Here is a 3,457-nt window from a genome sequence, read left to right as displayed (position 1 = left end):
GAATTCAGCTCAGGATCCTGATTTTGAACTAGTTTCCAAAGAAAAAAGAGGTAGTTTCAACTATTGTGTGTTTGCACCTTGTTAGTTTTTAGGAGTTGTGGATTTTGACCTAACCAGTATAAGAAATCTCAATCTAAACACACATCCACACACACCCACAAGAGGCATGCAAACATGTATGCAAACATATATGCATGATCACACAGTAATAAGAAATCCCATGTACACGCAGGCACATACACATATGCACAGGCACATATGCACAAATGCACATAACATGTGTAATAGTGATCTCATGAGCATGCCTTTGTAGGTACTGGTAGGAACCAGCATGAACAGGCATGTGGACCTGAAGGAGATTTTGCACAACTTTTGGGAATAGGAAAAATAAAACTGAGAACACATTACAAAGAAGAGGAAAGGAGCAATGAACACAACTGCACTTCATTTTGACAAGGGAAACAAGATAGTAATTAACTATAAAATTGGCCCCTACTTAGGAGTAGCATGGAATACTGAACACATGCACATGACTGGGACTCCTCAGGTCACTGGCTTGCTAAACATGGACCCAGACATTCTTTGTGAAGGAGAGAGCTGACCAGGGGATGAACTTTGGAGCAAACAGAACACTGGGAACAACAGAAGTAGAAAACACAGAGTATAGAAGGAAGAGATGGTATACCTAGGCACTGAGGGAGATGAGCAACTAGAGAAGAGGCTGGCTGCCCCAAAATACAGGATGGGGCCAGAGAAAGTGTAGCGCTTGGTGTTTAAGTTTCATTTGGTTGCTGTGACGAGAACCAGGACTATATGTTATTAAGGGAAGAGAAAGTTTTCTTTCGGGTGACAAGTCACAGACCATTATTGGAGAGAGTCAGAACTCAAACAGGATTTAAAGAAGAAGCAGTGGAGGATAATCCCCTCTGAAAGAGGCCTAGGGTGCCAGGCTCCATTTTCTAAGCTGGTGGGTGTGGCTGAACCAGATGTTTACAGAGAACTGTAAGCATCTGAGTCTAAGACCTGAACTTTTGATCATGGCGTGGAAACTGATCTTGGGAAAGACAACTCCTAAGCAGCTACACTGACAAGGTGGGGCTGGTGACTGTCACAGGTATGCACGTGTTCTCATTCCACACAAAACACATACAAGGTCACATAAAAGCAAGTAAACAGAGCTAGGGTTTATGGTAGATTGGGCTAATTAGGGCTGAGTTTATGATTAGGGTTACAGATGCCGTTCAACAGTAGGGACCCAGATTGCAAAGCTGATAGACTGCCTATATCCAGAAATCTCTGGGAGCAGTGGATTTGGAAACACATGCATACCTGTGTGGATTTCTGTACCTGGAAAATGACAGGTGGATCAAGGAGTCCTTTAAGAAAGTCCTGTTGAAGAAGGGACAGTAATGGAACCACCCTCTTGACAATGACCTAACAATGAAGAACCTTGGTATCCAGGCAACCCAATGGTTAGAGCAAGGCCTGCAGGCTCACTTGTCAGAGACACTAGAGAGGACAGGATGTTCTCCTGGTGTCTTCAGACTCCTCGAAGCTCAGGCCTCAAGAAAGACAGCAGGAAAGGCCATGTGGTGTCTGGAGGCACAGGGTTCACTCTGGCCTTCAATGCCTGTGGCCATTTTCTCAGAAGAGAAAAATCTTAACCAATGGCAGCCAAGACCAGGACAGCAGAGACCAGGTAACCACTCAGGTTTTCCCCTGTGTTTGGCACAGTAATAATTCAGAAAACCTTGGAATGAGAAGAACAAAATAGAATGTGGCAGACATGTGCCCCTTTGAAACCTTGACCTTGATCTTTCCTCAGGGTGAGAAAGCTTCTGCCCCACAGGATCTGAGGGAGCCCCATAGAGAATCACACACATCAGTGCAAAGACTCTGGTGAAGCTGGTGAACAACCTTGTGCCTTCTGCAGGAAGGGGACCTCTCCTTTGTGCCTGCCTTTCTGTCCACATACTGAAGAATTGCTACCCGTGTACAGGTTCCTGAGGTAAGTGGCCATCTCCAAGACCATAGTTCTCAGGTCTTCTTGTTGGCTTGGTATTTCCTGCCCCCCGTTTCCCTCTCTCTCTCCCTCTCTTTCTGTCTCTCTGTCTCTGTCTCTCTCTCTCTTTCTCTCTCTTTTTCTCTCTCTCCTTCTCTCCAACTTTTTACTGGTTACATAACTGTCAGAACCCAGTAGCATGAGGTAAGAAATTTCTTCTCAAAGACTGGGTCCAAGGGAATGGGCTATCCAGAGCTGAGACCCTAAAATGGCTGTAGCTTCCCCTCTACCTTGAAAAAGCACTTTATCCTTCACTCAATGTATCTGAGGCTTCAGCAAATGCACTTCTCTCATGATGTAAGGAAGGTTCTAGAAATATTAGAGTATCCAGTAGAGATGTGTCCAAAGTAGAAATACATGAAATATAATCCAGGAGACCATGTGACCACAGAGATGTCCTAATAGAGATGCACATGTTCAAACTTTGCACAGATATATTGAAAGTACCTACTGTGTACCGGTGAACTAATAATTCTGAGAGCAGCCAGAACTGCCAGTATCAGGTGGGGGCCATGGTACTTTACAGGTGACATTCTGTGTGGTCTTCTCTAGGTATACAAACTTTGGCCCTTATTCTGAAAAGGATGAACAAGTAAAAAATACCCTCTGTAGCTTCCTGGAAACATGGATGGAGACTTGTTCCCTCTGAAATACCTGAAGGCCTACTTGAGTGTGTACATGCCACATTCAGATCTTACTGTCCTTGTCAGTAGGCTCCTGACCCAGTTGCAGGAAGAACAAGCCATGGATTCACAGGCCAAGGATGAGGAAGGCTCGGATCTAGAGGCACACACATCCTCACATTCAGAGAGACAGTGGGTGTAAACTGGCAGGGAAAACAGCAAATCTTGAGCCAGATCCAACTTGTGCACCAGATCTGGAGAGCACAGAAACCAACCATAATGTTTTGTGATGCATGCATGGCAGCAGCCACACGTGGCAGCAGCAGTCTTGCCAGCACACTTGATGGCAGCTCTGGAATGTGTGTCTCAGCCTGTCTGTAGATACAGTGTATCTCTCAGTCACCTCTTGCTTGTTACACTGGGCCTACCTACTTAGAGAACTGCCCTGTCAATTCTGTCCATCATTTTGAGTCTCTCCTATATCTGAGCTGCTACTTCTTTGCCTCAGGTTCACCCCCCCCCACCCCCGATTTCATTGCAACAGCAGTTCCAACCCCACAGCCAGCTTTCCTCCCCCTGAGAAATAACCTTTTTACTTTTTCTGATCTTTTCAATTTTGTGTTTATTTTAAATATTGGTTTTAATTGTTAGTGTTTGTTTTACATATTGTCTAAAATGCAGTCTAATGGTGGAGAAAATAGCTGCAAATTATGAATATTCTATTTGATAAATTAAGTTTATTCAAAATTCTCTTTAAAAAATGGTTTAAAAG

General features: G+C 44.2%; 1 pseudogene; it reads left to right on the top strand.

Moving 5' to 3' along the window:
• Positions 1–1,294: 1,294 nt before the first annotated feature.
• LOC116075096 lies at positions 1,295–3,240 on the top strand (annotated as a pseudogene).
• Positions 3,241–3,457: the final 217 nt, after the last annotated feature.

Source organism: Mastomys coucha, unplaced genomic scaffold (genome assembly GCF_008632895.1).
Source record: "Mastomys coucha isolate ucsf_1 unplaced genomic scaffold, UCSF_Mcou_1 pScaffold3, whole genome shotgun sequence".
In the NCBI taxonomy this organism is placed as follows: domain Eukaryota; kingdom Metazoa; phylum Chordata; class Mammalia; order Rodentia; family Muridae; genus Mastomys; species Mastomys coucha.
The sequence above is the reverse complement of the archived record's forward strand: the minus strand, read 5'-3'. Positions and strand labels throughout refer to the sequence as shown.